The sequence below is a fragment of the Nicotiana tabacum genome, chromosome 10 (genome assembly GCF_000715075.1).
Source record: "Nicotiana tabacum cultivar K326 chromosome 10, ASM71507v2, whole genome shotgun sequence".
Lineage (NCBI taxonomy): Eukaryota > Viridiplantae > Streptophyta > Magnoliopsida > Solanales > Solanaceae > Nicotiana > Nicotiana tabacum.
This window is the reverse complement of record NC_134089.1, coordinates 99,826,902-99,846,044: the sequence shown is the minus strand read 5'-3', so window position 1 is coordinate 99,846,044 and position 19,143 is coordinate 99,826,902. Positions and strand designations below refer to the sequence as shown.

At 39.7% G+C, this 19,143-nt stretch overlaps 1 long non-coding RNA gene across 1 annotated transcript; it reads left to right on the top strand.

The window, feature by feature from the left end:
• Window positions 1-306: 306 nt before the first annotated feature.
• LOC142164716 (uncharacterized) lies at window positions 307-18,281 on the top strand. The gene is made up of 2 exons (XR_012695660.1): window positions 307-709; window positions 17,999-18,281. It is a non-coding gene; the product is annotated as an uncharacterized LOC142164716 (long non-coding RNA).
• The last annotated feature ends 862 nt before the right edge of the window (window positions 18,282-19,143 follow it).

Genomic DNA, 19,143 nt, shown 5'->3' with positions numbered 1-19,143 from the left:
TTAAGTGTTGTTTATATTTTTATAATTAGCTAATTAGTTTAATTTCACACTTTTGGATAATTTAGGATTTTTAATTTTTAGGATTTTAATTAATTCGATTTCAAAATCAAAAAGAAAAAAAGAAAAAGAAAAAGAAAACAAAGAAAGGCAAAAGGGCCATTTTGTAGCTCAAAATCGGACTGGGCCAGCTTGGAACAACCCATTTGATTTTAAATCCCTAGTCCATTTTAAAGGCCCAGAACATTGACCCATTAACTCTTTCCCCTCTTTATACCCTAAATCCCTCACATTAAAGAGGGCAAAAAAAAAAGACCATCAGATCCTTAGACCCAGAGGGAGAAGAGCAACGGCGCCCCTATTCTAAAAGGCCCTCCTTCTTTTTCACTCACTGACACTAGAGACCCTTTGCAGAAACCCAAGCTTTCTTCCTCCTCACCTCCCACTCACAGCTTACACACGAAAAATCGCTCACCATAGAGCTAGAAACAAAACTTTCAAAAGTTCAAAAAAAGAAACTCAAAAAGGAGATCTGAAAATAAGTTTGGAGAATGATTTTTTGGGTTTAAAAGCCGTTGAAAGATTTTAAAGTAAATCTCGTTGTATTGTTGCTGTCGAGTACTACGAGTTTTGCTGGTTTCGTTACTGTCAGTTGATGCTGTCTTGTATTGGAAATTGTTAGTTGAGCCCTATCGCTTTGTTTGTTTAAGAGGTAAATTCAAAAGAACCCCTTTGTATCTTGTTATATTTAGTGATGAATGAATTTCTATCTCCGCTTTGAAATCATGTTAAATGTTGATTCACTGTTTGTATATTTATAATAAGTTTGTTGATTGAATTTTATAATAAGTTTGTTTCTTGGATCTTTCTGTATTGTTTTTTGTTCGGAAATGCCATTGAGTTGGTTCAAGTGTTTTCACTGTTGTGATTCATTTTTGGTTATTTGAGAAAATGTACTGAGATGTTATTTCTATCATTGATTTTTCCATGTTACTATTATATTTGCTATATCGCCTTGTTTTGATCTATGATAATTTTTTGTTTCCTTCTCGTTAATTCCATAAAAGGGAGCAATTAATGTGATAATTTAGCATAATTGCTATCATTAACAGTAGCAAGACAAATGCCATTATGGCAATAATATCAATATATGTCATTTTGTTGAATTCCAAATTTGCCATATTCTTCATGGCAGTAGTATTCCAAATTTGTCATATTCTTCATGGCAGTAGTATTCCAAATTTGCCATATTCTTCATGTCAGTAGTATTTCATGATATAGTCCATATGTATTAACATGTCTTTGTCCTAGAGAAAAGGTGCATATACTATTGGACTTGAAAAGAGCTGTTAATTATTAACGTAGGAAAAGAACTCATGCACACGTAGAATGTTTTAGGCGCGTTTTATAATAAACCATCGTGGCTATGAAAATTAATTTGGGGTGCACCGTGCCAAACAAAAATGACAAATTGCGTGGCCCTCATTTTAAGCAGGAATTGATCCTTAGATTCCGAGACGTGCCATTTAGCAAATTTCATGGCCCTCACAAAGTGCAAACGCGTAGTTGCTTTAGGCGCGTTAATTGAGTAATTGTCATGGCTACGAGAGCGGTTCTCATGACGTAGTTGTGATGCTTACCTTCCTAAACTCGGGTGTGCATTTATGTGACCCAAATCCAAATCTCAACAACGTTAGATAAAATGTGTCATGGATCGCGGGTGCATTTATGTGACGCGGTTCAAGACGTGTTTTAGATGACGTTGAATCTTCCTAAAATTAATTAAAAGCGGTTGATAAGTTAAAATTAAACCATAGGCTAAAACATGTATTAAAATCAGATAATAGGCTAATTATAACAATTGAGTGACCGTGCTAGAACCACGGAACTCGGGAATGCCTAACACCTTCTCCCGGGTTAACAGAATTCCTTACCTGGATTTCTGGTTCGCGGGCTGTAATACAGAGTCAATCTTTTCCTCGATTCGGGATTTGAACAGGTGACTTGGGACACCATAAAATTATCCCAAGTGGCGACTCTGAATAATTAATAACTAAATCCCGTTCCGATTGTCCTTTAATTGGAAAAACTCCTTCATGCCCTTTGCGGGGTGTAGTGAAAAAGGAGGTGTGACAGATCTAGAGCTATCACACCTTCTTTTTCTACCTACACCCCCAGAAGAGGGCGTAAAGGGGTTTTTCCATTTAAAGGACAATCAGAACGGGATTTAATTACTAATGATTCAGAGTCGCCACTTGGGATATTAATGGTGTCCCAAGTCACCGGTTGAATCCCGAACTGAGGAAAAATATGACTCTGTTAACAGTCCGCGAACCAGAAATCCGGGTAAGGAATTCTGTTAACCCAGGAGAAGGTATTAGGCATTCCCGGGTTCCGTGGTTCTAGCATGGTCGCGTAACTGTTGTATTTGATTTTATCTAATTTCAATATATGCTAGGTTATGTGCCTTTTATTCGTAAACCGCTTTTATCGTTATTTATTTTAAAAGAATTGCGACGTCGTGAAAACGCGTTTTGAACCACGTCGCAATCAATGCACCCGTGGTTATCAACACATTTTGAATTCGTCGAGATTTGGATTTGAGCCGCATCAATGCGCACCCGAGTTTAAGAAGGTCATTTAATTAAAATCGCACCTAAAGATTCTAACGTAATATTATTTTGGGGAAAAGCCGTGAAGTTCGCTAAATGGCCCTCCCAAATTCTAATCATTTTTAATAACCATTTATTGAGGGCCCCACATTTATTTATTTTCGTTTGGTGGAGCTCATCTCAATTTGTGAACCTCTTTTCTATCATTATTTATTTTATAAGAATTACGATGTCGTGAAAACGCGTTTTGAACCCCGTCGCAATCAATGCGCCCGTGATTGTCAACACATTTCGACTTCATCGAGATTTGGATTTGGGTCGCATCAATGCGCACCCGAGTTTAGGAAGGTAATTTTATTAAGAGCGCGTTTAAAGCAACTACGCGTTTGCACTTTGCGAGGGCCATGGAATTTCAACTAAATGACACACCTCGATTTCTAAGGATTAAAACGAAGACTAATTAAAATGAGGGTCGTGCAGCTAAGATTTTATTTGGCGCGGCGCACCTCAATTCCAATTTTTGGGGAAATTCAAACCGATTTTTCGTGGGCCATGAGCTATGGAACACTTTTACTAAACGAGATTTCATGAACAATCCCCTTTTAACCCCTTTTCCTATCCGGTTGAACCCGATGCCTAAAACACGGAACAAATTAATTGCTAATGGGCTTCGACCTTTTTATCACTCCCCACGATCCCACGATCATTCAAACAATTCTAACAAAGATCAAATGAGCAAACACTAACAATCAATAACAAGAAATAAAGAACTAATTAATTGGATTACCAAGAAAGAATGGGACACTGATGAGTGGAGCAAGATGGCAACGTGAAACTTGGAATTAGCACTGAAATTCAAGCACAAGTTATTTGTCCTCAAACTATGTACAGATGATCTGTGGGTTGGCCAACTTGTCAAAGACAACCACTACGAACTAAGAAACAATTTGCAGACTCATTTCAACATTGTTACTGGCCATGAAAATACGCCAAAGTTTGGCAGTGGCATATTAAGAATAAACTATAAACAGAAATTCATATCAAAGCTAATTTTATCTCTTCATATAATACTCCAAAAATTTCTAACAATTTCACGTTAACTTGAACCCAGAAGAACTAGAAAACAATGAGCCCGCATCATGTTTAAAATCACCAATATTCTAGCCATCATTATAACAATGAAGTAAAGAGAAGGGAAAGGGATTGGGCCTCGATGAGGCGGAATCTCGTCAGACGACACTCGAAACGGACTCCATCGACTCCAATCTTTTCATAATCTTTCTATCCAAAACTTATGTTTCTGGTTTTGTTTTGGTACGTGCTGTGGAGGTCGCCATTCATGGCATTTTTCGGCCAGGTCTGTCACCAAACCATTAACGATGACATAGGACGAGGGAGACGAGGAGTGAGGTTGTTTTGACCATGGCTGGTCGCAGCAATCAGCGATAGCCACAACTGAAGGAGGAGAAGGTGCGTCGTCGCCGGCCACTCCGCCATAAATGACGAAAACACAGCGGCGACACCAAAATAAGAGAGGGAAGGACGTTATAGATAGATGAATCTGGTTGCAAGCTTTCGATGATGGATAGGCTGTTCTTCACGTCGATTTTCGCTGAGAAAAATGAAGAAAGGTGGGGGAATTGAAGCAGGTGACGCAGGGGTGGTGGTGGGGATTGCTCATGCGCAGCTTTTTCTCGCAGCTTCTTAAACGAAGAAGTCTTCTTTGTTTGTCAAGAAAGAGATCCGATGGGGGGGATAGTTTTTCGGCGCAGCCCTTTGCTTTCCAGCTTTTTGTTTCTTTCAGTGTTTCCCTTTTTCATGCGCAGCTTTTATTTCATCTTTTTCATCCCCCCTTTAGTTTTAGGCTTTGTTTAATATATATAGGTCTAGGTTAGTGGTAGGGTTTTAGGTTAAGGGGTATGGGCCTAGGAATTATGGGTTTGACAATTATGGGCTAGGTCCAAAATTAGGCCTAAAGATGGGTTGCTCGAGCCCAAGCTCTATTCTTTTGCCGCGAATGAGATTAATAATACACACCCATTTGTTAATTATTCCTACTATTTAAATAATTATTACAATAAAACTAACCATTAAAACAAATCTATTTTTGATATTTTCAAAATATCATATTAAAATAAAAACACGATACTATCGTTGTATATATTTTTAATTTTTTTTAAAATTATGACTACAAAACATTAATGAACCTATTTTTGTGATTTTGTTTTCTTGTAATAGAATAGAGTAAAAAAAAGTCAAAATTACTTAAAATATCAATATTATGCCTAAATTAAATATTTTACGCTAATATATAAAAGATCTCGGGGAGGGTCAAAAATCACATGTCTACAGCTGCCCTTCTTTGACTGGAAACGTACAGAGTTTTCAGGCAAAGACTGACTAGATAGGTTTTTGACCCGACCCTTATTTGGAGAGACTAAGACTAAGAGTGAAGGGAGTGTGACCGCGCCCTGGTATCTGGGCTGCCTACATATCCTTGGCTATAAAGGAATCAGGCCACGTATAGTTCAGAGATGAGTGAGATGACGGAGTATGCCGAGGTGGAGAGATCCGGTCGAGGTGTCGTTCCGTCGAAGTTCCGGTCTGCGGTCCCTGTTATTACATCAAAATCAAAAGATGAAAAAGACTAGCTAAGTCTATCAACTACGAGCTACAAGATTCCTATCTATAAGTCTTCTGAAGCTTGATCTTGAGTCTTGAATGGTTCTTCATGCAGACTTTAGATTTGAACCTTGACACTTGTTAGCTGCAGGTGCTAGCTCGTCCTTCTAAAGCTTTTGGGTCAGGACCGGACATGTAGTGCTTGTGACCTCGGCCATGTCTTGAGCAGCTCACATCCTTCATCAACTTCTGAATTGCATTCTGAATTGAATTCCTTTTTTTTCCAGGTGGGTGCCTGATTGCTGAACCTGAACTGTCTTCCCTTGTTACTTGACACTATTTTCCCATACACTTTGAACCATTTTCCCTGAAACTCGAACTGTCTTCCTTCGAAACTATTTTTCCTAGAAAATTGAGTTGTTTTCTCTTATTCTCCAGTTGGACGCCTGATTACAACAAAACAGACAAAACAAAGAAATTTTCTACCCCAGTTTGCACTAGGAAGATTTGTGAGTTGTTAGCAAAATTGTAAACCACCTGTATTATTAATGCAATGATGAAATTAAACTAAAGAATAGACTAGGAAAACTGTAAACTAAGCTTGACTAAAGTAAAAACTGACCCTATTCTCCAGGCGGGGCTCCCTGACTGCTAACTTGAAATGTATTCCCTGCTTTCCAGGCGGATTCCTGACTGCTGAACTCTATTATACAGGCGGGCTCCTGATTTCTGAAACTTGAATTGTATGTCTCTATTCTCCAGGCGGACTCCTGACTTCTAAAATTTGAAATGTATTCCTCTATTATCCAGCCGGGTTCCTGATTTCTGAAACTTGAATTGTATACCTCTGTTCTTCAGGCGGGTTCCTGACTTCAAAAAGACAAAGAAATCGATTGAGAACTAAAAAATTGAATTGTATCACCTCTGTTCTTCAGGCGGGCTCCTGATTGCTGAAACTTGAATTGTATGTCTCTGTTCTTCAGGCGGGTTCCTGACTTCAAAAAGACAAAGAAATCGATTGAGAACTACAAATTTGAATTGTATCACCTCTGTTCTTCAGGCGGGCTCCTGATTGCTGAAACTTGAATTGTATGTCTCTATTCTCCAGGCGGACTCCTGACTCCCGAAACTTGAATTGTATGCCTCTGTTCTTCACGCGAGCTCCTGACTTCAAGAAGACAAAAAATCGATTGAAAACTAAAAATTGAATTGTATCACCTCTGTTCTTCAGGAGGGCTCCTGATTGCTAAAACTTGAATTGTGATAAGACTGGAATGCAACTTTTTTTAAAAAATTTAAAGACTAAAATGTATCTTAAAATTTAAAATTTATCTTTGGTGAAAAATTCATCAGACTAAGATTTTCATCTTAGGTGAAAAATTCATCAGACTAAGATTTATCTTTATCTTAGGTGAAAAATTCATCAGACTAAGATTTCCATCTTAGGAGAAAGATTCAACAGACTAAGATTTTTATCTTTATCTTAGGTGAAAAATTCATCAGACTAAGATTTCCATCTTAGGAGAAAGATTCAACAGACTAAGATTTTTATCTTTATCTTAGGTGAAAAATTTATCAGACTAAGATTTTCATCTTAGGAGAAAGATTCAACAGACTAAGATTGTTATCTTTATCTTAGGTGAAAAATTCTTCAGACTAAGATTTTCATCTTAGGAGAAAGATTCAACAGACTAAGATTGTGACTCTAGGAGATAATTCATCAGACTAGGTCCATTTTTGGGATCCCGACTTTCTTAATTTTCCAAATTCCAACTTCCATTCTTTTCAAATTTGGCCTTCCTTTCTTGTTTCCAAATTATGCCTTCCTTCCCCTTTTTTCCGACTTCTGCCTTCATCTTTTCCCAAATTATGGCTTCCTTCCGTTTTTTCCAACTTTTGCATTTATCTTAGGTGAAAGATTCATCGGACTAAGATTTTTATCTTAGGTGAAAAATTCAACAGACTAAGATTTCTTTATCTTAGGTGAAAGATTCAACAGACTAAGATTTCTTTATCTTAGGTGAAAAATTCATCAGACTAAGATTTCTTTTAACCATTTTCCTTCAAAATTTGTTTTATCTACCCACTAACTTGAATTATCTTCTTTCAGAACTGCTTCCCTAAAAACTGGTGTTGTCCTCCTTCAAAAAACCACTTCCCTAAAAACTAGTGTTTCATTCCTCCAAAAATTACTTTTCTTAGAACTGGTGTTTCTTTCCTGAAAACTACTTCCCTCTCTTTTTCTCTTTTTTTTTAAAAACACTTGTATTGACCTTGATGTTCTTCAGATGGGTACTCGACTTCAAGAAACTTTTCAACACGACAGAAAATTTCTGCCCCAGTTTGATAATCCTCCTGTAGCATATCTTTCTGCCATCAATAACATTTTCATGCCCCTGTTTTGGATCAAAGAAAATTCTGTCAGTTTAAAAGTGCGGTGGTTGGTTGTGGTACTCCCGCTGGGATGGTTTTCCTTTTCTCCTTTCCATGTTTTGCGTTGTCCGACCATCTTTGAAACTTGGCTGATAACTTCCGCCCTTCTTGACGACTATCTCTCAATTATTACTTCTAGTCTTCTTATCTGACCCCATATGTTTTCTGTGACAACTGATTCTTCTTGAAGGTCTTGCATGTTTACTGATTAACCACTTTCCCCGTCATCTGTGTCACTGAAATACCCTTTTTTCCCGTTCAATCCCAATACCCTCTATCTGTTGCATTATTCCTGAACCGACTTCTACCAAACTTTGTGTTTCATAAGGATCCCAAAGTATGTGGATTATTACCAGCTCAGTGCTCTTGTTATTTTTCCTGACTTGTGACCCCATTTTGTGCAATTGGAAAGCTGGTGGCCAATTTTGAAGTCATTCCTCACTTGTTACTACCAAAAGACTCAGAAAGGGGAAATAAACAAAACAAAAGGAACAGGACAATAGAAAGAGATGATTCCTAACAAGAAAACTACACAGTAGAAACCTATCGGATGTGGATACCGACTATAATGACCTTGACATGCACCTGTGACCTATTCTGTTAAGCAAATCTGATGTTCATCTCTTGTTGTTCCTTTTTGCCGTGAAACTGGGCTTCATTTCTCCGCTTATCCAATTTGATTCGCATTCCTTATTCGGCTTGTAATGCCCAAAGGGTTTTCACCATCAAACCTCTCTCATTCCGTTCTTTCTCTAAACTTACTATCGCCTCAAGGTGCCCGTAAAGGTTTTCACCAATAAGACTCTCTCATTTTTTATTTCTCTCAGCTTTCATCACCTTATGATACCCATGAGGACTTTTATCAATAAGATTCTCTTAATTTCATTTTCCTTGTTTGGACCGGAGTGTTGCCCCTGACATGAATTACCTTACCTGCTTGACTTGGCATTTCTCAAAGACTGATCAGAAAGTCTTTCTTTGGACCGTAATGTAGGCTTTTGGATGGGTTAGAAACAAAGGGTATAAGAGGCTCAAAAAAATTTTGAAATGGGTTAAAATTACAACTTTTGGAATCCAACTTCTCACAACAACCATAATTTCTGCCCCGGTTTCTTGCTTGGGGACTTTTGGATTTTTGTTTTGGTATGACTGAACCTCAGAGAGGCTGCCTACGTACCCTTCTGGGATCAAGTCAATACGTAGTTCACGACATAGTAATTACACTTTTTTGTGATTTTTCTTTCTCTTCTTTTCTTTTCTGTTCTTCTTTTCTTCTTTTCTTTCATTTTCCTTTCTTTTCTTTCTTTTCTTTTCTTTTCTTTCTTTTCTTTTCTTTTCTTTTCTTTTTCTCTTTCCTTCCTTTTTTTTCTTTTCATTTGCTTATTTGCGGCACTTGCATTTCTTAATTGTGTCGTTGATTCCGAAAGAGGGATACGAAAGAAAATAAACACGGCTCAAAAGGGGTGACAATGGAAAAAAGTGTTTGGATAGCAGAACAAAATGCCTTCGTCATTTCAATCCTCAAGACATGACAAAGGCAAACCAATACGATTAATGCACAGAAATTACACATAGTATATCCTGACCGCCTCGGAGTTGATGGCCATTTTCACACATTTTCCTGCTACATCTATCAAATATAATGCACCATTGGGCAACACTCTTACTCTTATTACCACGCCCGGCCCCCTGTCGATTTGGACAACTTGCTTTTAGGGTTTCTTTATATTCTATCTACCCCAGTTTCACATGGTTAGGGCGTCAAACAATCTCAAAACGTCCCAATCTGTTCTTATTCCCTCAAGTGCCCTTATCGTTTTAAAAAATGGTTTCCTTGCTTCCCGACTAACATAGCTTTTAAAGATCCAACTGAGAATTATGCGTGCATGTCATGGCACTAGAACCAGCATTAGACAAAACAAAACGATAGAAAAGAACTAAACGAAGAACAATGATTGGAAATAACAAAAGACCGGAATTTGCATTAGACAACGATGAAATAACTCGAATGACAAAACAAGCAAACAAACTGGAGTACAACCTTAGAATGAACCTGAAACACCCATGGACAACACTAAACGAACCACTACGACTAAACAAGCTAGACAAAAATGAAAGGATATGAGGGTTTGATCCCAAGACAATTTCCGGATTACAATCCTGCAAATAACCCGGACAACAGAAATGACAGCAAAATGGACTACCAAAGCTCCTCCCCAGCTGACTTAGGAATGGAGCGCCTTTCCAATTACCAAGCACGACATTTTAGCCACTAAGCTTCGCATCCATATTGCCATGACCACTATCTGCGTCAGTATCTTCAACTTCAGTTAACAAGTTCCCACGAGGATTCTCATACCCTATGTCACCGGGCATCATCCCCATCGAGTGTGCCTCCTCATGTAAGGGATGCAGCGTGATATTCTGGGTACCACTGTCTTGAATCAGATTTTCCTGGATCATCCTTTCTATTTCTTTTTTCAAATCCCGATAATTTTCCATATTGTGCCCCAGAGCATTGGAGTGGTATTCACACCTTTTAGATGAGTCAAAGCTTCTCGCACGTCGGTCCACCTGATTTGGAGGAATGGGTGCAATCATGTCATGTTGTTTTAACTTCTCAAATAAGCTTGCATAGGACTCTCCTATTGGTGTAAAACTATCTTTCAACTTTTGTTCCCTTCTATACCCCTGGCTTGGACGTGGGTTACAAGGTAATTGAAAATTTTGCGGAGGCTGGTAGAGATTTTATGATACTCGTGCTCGCTTTCTTGGGTGATTTGGTGGCTGGGCAACATACTGGGATGGATCAACAGAGTATGGGGGGTTCGGAGGTGGATAGTAATACTTAGGGGGGTCATGGAAAACTTGATGAGGCTGCACATACCTTCGAGATGTTCTCCTAGGACCTCTTCTCGACCCGGATATCATCATGATTTCTTCATCCCTCACATTTGTGTTACCAGATTCAATTTGGACAGCTTGAGCTACAGCTTTGAGAGCTGTTTGACTTATAATTCTGCCTGTCTTAAGACCGTTCTCCACCATGTCTCCCATTTTGATTGCTTCCGGGAAGGATTTACCCACTGCGGACGTCATGTATTGAAAATAATCTGGCTCTTGAGCCTGTAGAAAGACAGTGATTAACTCGTGGTCATCCATGGGTGGCTTAGCTCTAGCTGCCTGCTCTCTCCATTTGATGGCATATTCCCTGAAACTTTCAGTTGGTTTCTTTTTTAGGTTAGAAAGGGAAATGCGGTCTGGGGCGATGTCGATGTTGTATTGAAACTGTTTGACAAAGGCTCATGCCATGTCATCCCAGACGTACCAGCAAGATGTCTCCTGATCCAAAAACCATTCAGATGCTACTCCCGTGAGGCTTTCCCCAAAATAAGCTATAAGCAATTCTTCATTTCTTCCCACACCTCTCAATTGGTTGCAATACCTTTTCAGGTGGGCTATGGGGTCTCCATGTCCATTGTACTTTTCAAATTTGGGAACCTTGAAACCAGGTGGCAAGTGGACATCGGGGAACATGCATAGATCACTGAAGGCAACGCTCTTTTGACCTGCCATTGCTTGCGTGTTTTTCAACCGTTGTTCTAATCTTTTCACTCTTTGGGTTATTTCTTCTTGTACTCTCTTTCGGGCTTCTCGATGTTTACAGGAAGCTCAAACGAGTACGATTAGTACTCGGGATAGTGGTACTGTTCTTGCCGTGTAGCAAATTGTGACTCGTGACAAGGCTGTCCTTGGACATTGGCCCAGGCTTGACGCATTTTGGTCTTTTGTTGTTTCAGTGTTCTATTTTCCTCAACCACAGTAGACCCTTGTTGAACCCTCTGACCCTGAGTCTCTTGAGCACTCGTAACAGCTTCGATGTCAGTTATCATTTTCCTTGGATCTTGTGTTTCCAGCTTACCACAACCGACCACATCAACTTTCTTCACAATTCAAAACAAAACATGTTAGAATGGATTGGGTCGGTCCTCATTATTCACAACATCTTTTCCCATTTTCTTCAATTCTTCTTTTCCATTTTTCATTTTTTTTTGGTTGCGATCGAATCTTATGGAGATTGCCTACGTATCATGACCCCGCATGAATCAGACCGTACGTAGTTCTTGCAAATAAAAGGTAAACGACAATAAAACATTTTTTGGAATTTTCCATTTTCATAATAACAACAAAACTGACCAACTTAATGATGAAATACAGACTCGAAAATCAAACGACCCATATACTATAATCAAAAGAAATACAAACCCCAAAAATGACAGATTCTTTCCCCTATATGCCAATTTTGACCCAAAATCTGAACGGTATTCACTTGACCACTGACTCTTTTTCTTGTTTTTCCAAATTAAATTAAACGACCCGGTATTGTAAACACGGCCTTCCAGCACCTCGGGGACGAAGATTTTAAGGCTGTGAGGGTCAGAATCAAAATATGACCAAAGGTGGCTGTTTGCGCAAAGTCAGCCTTCCAGCGCCCCGTTTGGGAACATTTGGCTATTTTTGACAAAAACGGCATCACCTGGTTTATTTATGACAAAAATTAAAATTTTGATATTTTTTGGGCTATTTTTGTAAAGGGGAGGTTGGACCCGATGAGGGTTGCCTACGTGTCTCACGCCCTGTGAGAATCAAACTATGCGTAGTTCGGGCAAATTAACCGAACTATTTTAAAACATGACTCTTTTCCATTTTCATTTTTTTCTTTTTCAACAAACAATAAACAACCTATTTTTCCAAACTAAGAATAAAAGACTTTTTTTCTTTTTCAACAAACACTTTCCAAAAATAAAAGACTCTTAGAAATAAAGCATTTTCCCTTTTTTTTATTTTCTCAAAATTTCGGCAGAGTTTCGACAGTGTTTGGGCATTGGGTTTTTCTAAGATAATCAATTAACTCCCTAACTGTTATTTCTCCCCTTTTTTTCTTTTTTTTTTAAATTTTCCAACATTTTCGAGATGCAGAAACCGGTCAACATGCAGGTTCGGAACAAATAAATGTACAACACAAGAGAATGCATCAGGATGGTCTTTTCATTTCAGGTTGCTAGTCCTAGACGGACCCAACCCCTGTGTTGAGTCCCCTGAGTCAAATTCAACGTGATGCAAATAAGCGTTCCTACTAGGGATCCGGCATGAAGTCACGTTATTCTATGTTCAAAACCTGGGTCAGTGTTCTAGACTGTGTACTCGAGCGGACAGCTCGAGTCGAGGAGGGGGCAACTTACCGGGAACCAAAAGGCCATCCGGCTTCGTAACTTGTCCGGCCTCTTTCTTACTTCAAGGTATGAAACTAACAGAATAGGGAGTCTCAACCAGTAAGCACATCCCCGGAGGTGAAGAGAGAAGGGTGCCGACACAGTTTATATACAGTTCAGATAATATCAAAGCGGTAACATTTAGCACATTCAGCATAAAACACGTAGGAAAATAAGATATAATCAAATACAACAATTTATCTAAGCTCGAATTCTGAACCCTGAACCAGAGATTCTGGGTTCGATCTCCAGCAGAGTCGTCAGAGCTGTCACACCTCCTTTTTCTACCTACACCCCCAAAAGAGGGCGTAAAGGAGTTTTTCCATTTAAAGGACAATCGGAACGGGATTTAATTACTAATGATTCAGAGTCGCCACTTGGGATATTAATGGTGTCCCAAGTCACCGGTTGAATCCCGAACCGAGGAAAAATATGACTTTGTTAACAGTCCGCGAACCAGAAATCCGTGTAAGGAATTCTGTTAACCCGGGAGAAGGTGTTAGGCATTCCCGGGTTCCGTGGTTCTAGCATGGTCGCTTAACTATTGTATTTGATTTTATCTAATTTCAATACATGCTAGATTATGTGCCTTTTATTCGTAAACCGCTTTTTATCGTTATTTATTTTAAAAGAATTGCGACGTCATGAAAACGCGTTTCGAACCACGTCGCAATCAATGCACCCGTGGTTATCAACACATTTCTACTTCATCGAGATTTGGATTTGAGTCGCATCAATGCGCACCAGAGTTTAAGAAGGTCATTTAATTAAAATCGCGCCTAAAGATTCTAACGTAATATTATTTTGGGGAAAAGCCGTGAAGTTCGCTAAATGGCCCTCCCAAATTCTAATCATTTTTAGTAACCATTTATTGAGGGCCCCACATTTATTTATTTTCGTTCGGTGGAGCTCATCTCAATTTGTGAACCTCTTTTCTATCATTATTTATTTTATAAGAATTACGATGTCGTGAAAACGCATTTTGAACCCCGTCGCAATCAATGCGCCCGTGATTGTCAACACATTTCGACTTCATCGAGATTTGGATTTGGGTCGCATCAATGCGCACCCGAGTTTAGGAAGGTAATTTTATTAAGAGCACGTTTAAAGCAACTACGCGTTTGCACTTTGTGAGGGCCATGGAATTTCAACTAAATGGCTCACCTCGATTTCTAAGGATTAAAACGAAGACTAATTAAAATGAGGGTCATGCAGCTAAGATTTTATTTGGCGTGGCGCACCTCAATTCCAATTTTTGGGGAAATTTAAACCGAGTTTTCGAGGGCCATGAGCTATGGAACACTTTTACTAAATGAGATTTCGTGAACAATCCCCTTTTAACCCCTTCTCCTATCCGGTTGAACCCGATGCCTAAAACACGGAACAAATTAATTGCTAATGGGCTTCGACCTTTCTATCACTCCCCACGATCCCACGATCATTCAAACAATTCTAACAAAGATCAAATGAGCAAACACTAACAATCAAGAACAAGAAATAAAGAAAAAATTAATTGGATTACCAAGAAAGAATGGGACACTGATGAGTGGAGCAAGATGGCAACGTGAAACTTGGAATTAGCACTGAAATTCAAGCACAAGTTATTTGTCCTCAAACTATGTACAGACGATCTGTGGGTTGGCCAACTTGTCAAAGACAACCACTACAAACTAAGAAACAATTTGCAGACTCATTTCAACATTGTTACTGGCCACGAAAATACGCCAAAGTTTGGCAGTGGCATATTAAGAATAAACTATAAACAGAAATTCATATCAAAGCTAATTTTATCTCTTCATATAATACTCCAAAAATTTCTAACAATTTCAACGTTAACTTGAACCCAGAAGAACTAGAAAACAATGAGCCCGCATCATGTTTAAAATCACCAATATTCTAGCCATCATTATAACAATGAAGTAAAGAGAAGGGAAAGGGATTGGACCTCGATGAGGCGGAATCTCGTCGGACGACACTCAAAACGGACTCCATCGACTCCAATCTTTTCATAATCTTTCTATCCAAAACTTCTGTTTCTGGTTTTGTTTTGGTACGTGCTGTGGAGGTCGCCATTCATGGCATTTTTCGGCCAGGTCTGTCACCAAACCATTAACGATGACATAGGATGAGGGAGACGAGGAGTGAGGTTGTTTTGACCATGGCTGGTCGCAGCAATCAGCGATAGCCACAAATGAAGGAGGAGAAGGTGCGTCGTTGCCGGTCACTCCGCCATAAATGACGACAACACAGCGGCGGCACCAAAAGAAGAGAGTGAAGGACGTTAGAGATAGATGAATCTGGTTGCAAGCTTTCGATGATGGATAGGTTGTTCTTCACGTCGATTTTCTCTGGGAAAAATGAAGAAAGGTGGGGGAATTGAAGCAGGTGACGCAGGGGTGGTGGTGGGGATTGCTCATGCGCAGCTTTTTCTCGCAGCTTCTTAAACGAAGAAGTCTTCTTCGTTTGTCAAGAAAGAGATCCGATGGGGGGGTAGTTTTTCGGCGCAGCCCTTTGTTTTCCAGCTTTTTTGTTTCTTTCAGTGTTCCCCTTTTTCATTGCTAACTTTTATTTCATCTTTTTCATCCCCCCTTTAGTTTTAGGCTTTGTTTAATATATATAGGTCTAGGTTAGTGGTAGGGTTTTAGGTTAAGGGGTATGGACCTAGGAATTATGGGCTTGACAATTGTGGGCTAGGTCCAAAATTAGGCCTAAAGATGGGTTGCTCGAGCCCAAGCTCTATTCTTTTGTCGCGAATGAGATTAAAAATACGCGCCCATTTGTTAATTATTCCTACTATTTAAATAATTATTACAATAAAATTAACCATTAAAACAAATCTATTTTTGGTATTTTCAAAATATCATATCAAAATAAAAACACGATACTATCGTTGTATATATTTTTAATTTTTTTTTAATTATGACTACAAAACATTAATGAACCTATTTTGTGATTTTGTTTTCTTGTAATAGAATAGAGTAAAAAAGTCAAAATTACTTAAAATATCTATATTATGCCTAAATTAAATATTTTACGCTAACATATAAAAGATCTTGGGGAGGGTTAAAAATTTCTTGTTTAACGCTAAATTGTTTGAGGTATTTTGATGATTGGAACAAGTTTGAATAAGGTTTTAGGATGTGTTGGTACCTTTGGTTGAGGTCCCGGTGGCCTCGGGTGAGTTTCGGGTGGTCAATCGGATCATTTTGGAGTTTAGCAACTTGCAAAAAATATGTCAGTTGTTGCAGGGATCTTACCCTTCGCGTTCGCGAGTAGAGCCTCACGTTCGCGAAGAGGCAGTTGAGGAAGGCAAGGATTAAGCCTTCATGTTTGCGAGAAGGGCTTCGCGTTCGCGGAGGGCTGGGAAGTGGTGCATCGCGTTTGCGAGAAGGTCTTCACGATCGCATAGAGGAATTTTGGTCAGATGAGTTCGAGGTCAAGTGTTCATCGCGTTCGCGGAAGAGTGAGCGCGTTCATGATGGGTAAGGTAGAGGAAGCACCGCGTTCGCGATGGTCGTGTCGCGTTCGCATAGAGGAAAAGTTGGTCAAAGTGAGTTTGTGCTTCGCGAACACGAGGGTTTGACCGCGTTCGCGAAGAAGGAAATTAAGGCCTGGGCAGAATGTTTTTAACTCATCTTGTCCGCGATTTTGGGGCTCATTTCCTCCATAGTTGGCCATTTTGGGAAATTTTTGAAGGAGATTGAAGAGGGATTCAAGGGGAATCGTTGGGAGGTATGCTTTTCGGACTTAAAACTCGATTATTATGTGAATTCTACCTAGAAAATCATGGAAACTTAAGCTAAAAATGGAAGAACTAAGGCTTGGAATTTTGGACTTATGATTGGCTATTTGGAGGACCATTTGTGGTCGGATTTGAGAATTTTTAACATGTATGAACTCGTGGGGAGATAAGGAATCTATTGATGTGAAAATTTCTGAATACCGAGATGTGGGCTCGGGGGTCAGGTTTTGGTAATTTCAGGATTTGTGCTCTTTATTGACTGTTTTTGCTTGGGCTTTGTTCCCTTAGCATATTTTGACGTCCTCGTTCTGATTTTTGATAGATTTGATGCGTGTGGAGGCCGATTCTAGGGGCAAAGGCGTCGCGAGCTAGATATTTAGCCGGTTCGAGGTGAGTAATGATTGTAAATGATGTCCTAAGGGTTTGAAACCCCGGATTGCACATCGTAGTGCTATATTGAGGTGAAACACACGCTTGATGACGAGCGTGGGGTCGTGTACTATTGGGAATTGTGACTTGGTCTGTCCCGGTTGATGATAAACTGCGTGTTTGACTGAATCTTATTTTCTATCATCATGATTTGGGCTAAATGCCATATTTGGGCTTCGTGCCAACTATTTGAACCCTTCGGGGATTTTTATTACAAATTCCTCACTGTTTTGATTCATTACTTGAACGCAGTCATGTTATTTTCCACCATTTTACTACTCAGCCATGTTTACTCAGTTTTAAGACTTCAATGATATTTTAAATGATGTTTGGGCTGAGAAATACTGTTTTACTATTGCCCAAGGGGCTTGTGAGTATTTTTGACTGAGTAAGGCTGAGGGCCTAGTTGTGAGGAAACACTGATACTGATTTGAGGCCCTCGGATATATAAGCCATGAGTGGATTGATTGATATGAGGCCGAGGGCCTAGATTTGATGCCACGAGATGGCTTGTTATTGCGCTTGGTCCGTAAGGGGCCCCTCCATGAGCCTGCACACCCCCAATGAGCGCGGGTACCCATTGTGATGTGAGATTGAGACTGAGGGGTTGTTATTGTTCTGAGATGTTGCCTGAGGGGCGGATGTGGTGATATTGTGCCCGAGGGGCGAACTTCTATTTATTTACTTTACCTTAAGTACCTGTTAATTACTTGTTTACTTGTTGAAAGAGGATTTTACTTGACTTTTCACTGTTTTACTACTTTTAAATGGTTTTACTGCTTCATTAAGAATGCCTTGTGCCTTACATGTTTTCTTACTTTCAGTCATTATTTACATTTGTTACACATTGAGTTGGAGTACTCACTTTACTCCCTGCACCCCGTGTGTAGATTCAGGCATAGCTGGTCCCGCTCGCGAGTGCTGATTCATTCCAGCTTCAGGATGATCTTCGAGGAGTCTTTAGGTAGCTGTTGGCGTCCGCAGCCTAGAGCTCCTCCCTATCTCTTTCCTTTATGTCCTTAGTTTAGTATTTAAACTTTGTAGTTACATTTGAGGACTTAGTGTTGTTAGATACTCGTGACTTGTGACACCCCGGTTAGAGCTGTATTGGGTTGTACTTCTGCATTTTATTGATATTATCTGCTACTTCGTATTATTAATCATGGTTTAGGCTACTTTATTGTTGATTAACTGTTTAATGTCGAATTGGGAATAGTTGGCTGGCCTTGTTTTCACGAGAGGCGCCATCATGACCGGGTCCGGGTTAGGGTCATGACCACAAAGCTTCACTGACCAAAATTCCTTATACGCGAACGCGAGGACCCTCTCGCGAACGCGATGCACAACTGACCCACCTCTTCGCGAATGTGGCCTCTACTATGCAAACACGTAGAACAAATGCCTTGGGGTCCCAGCTATTCCATTTCCTCTACGCGAACACGGCAAAACCCTCGCGAACGCGATGACCACTAACCTCAGCCATTCGCGAACGCGGGACTACCTTCGCGAATGCGAAGGCCAACTCCACTACCTCACATCTAACCCTTCGTGAACGCGGGACATCCATCGCGAACGCGAAGGTCAAAACCCTGCAACACCAACAACAGTTTTTCAGTAACTTTTTCCAACATGAAATGATCTGTTCAACCACCTGAAACTCACCCGAGGCCCTCGGGACCTCAACCAATCATGCCAACATATCCCATAACATCATTCAAACTTGTTCCAACCTTCGGAACGCTCAAGATAACTTCAAAATATTAAAATTACATCGGATTCAAGCCTAAGAATTCCAAAAACCTCCAAATTTTTCTTTCGATCAAAAAACCTATCAAACCTCGTCTGAATGACCTACAATTTTGTACATACGTCAAAAATGACACAACAGACCTACTCCAACTTCCGGAATTCCATTCCGACCCCTATATCAAAATCTTTCCTATCAACCGGAAATCGCCAAAATTCTAATTTCGCCAATTCAAGCGTAACTCTACTCCGAACCTCCAAAACACATTCCAATCATGCTCCTAATTCC